Here is a 245-nt window from a genome sequence, read left to right on the forward strand (position 1 = left end):
GAACGAAACATTCAAACTTCTGCTTACACTTTAGGCCTGTAGCGGTTTTATTAAGCTAATTGAAATTTTTTATTTTGATTTTGGCTTCTAAGGATTATACAAAAGAAGACATGAGGTAAAGCTATTAAAAACTAGCTGCGTTTCGTATTGCACAACTTCTTTTCCTTCACAGCAGTGCACATTCGTTCCTCCCTAAAACCCAAACTTAACGTCAGAATCAGCTCAATCGGTGATTGTTGTAAGAT

The 245-nt window shown here is 35.9% G+C and overlaps 1 protein-coding gene across 3 annotated transcripts in view; it reads right to left on the reverse strand.

The window, feature by feature from the left end:
* Positions 1 to 245, reverse strand: part of pdhx (pyruvate dehydrogenase complex component X) — a 25,345-nt gene that overhangs the window by 23,972 nt on the left and 1,128 nt on the right. The window lies entirely within an intron of this gene.

Source organism: Sinocyclocheilus anshuiensis, unplaced genomic scaffold (assembly GCF_001515605.1).
Source record: "Sinocyclocheilus anshuiensis isolate Anshui unplaced genomic scaffold, SAMN03320099.WGS_v1.1 scaffold662, whole genome shotgun sequence".
NCBI classification, from domain to species: Eukaryota; Metazoa; Chordata; class Actinopteri; order Cypriniformes; family Cyprinidae; genus Sinocyclocheilus; species Sinocyclocheilus anshuiensis.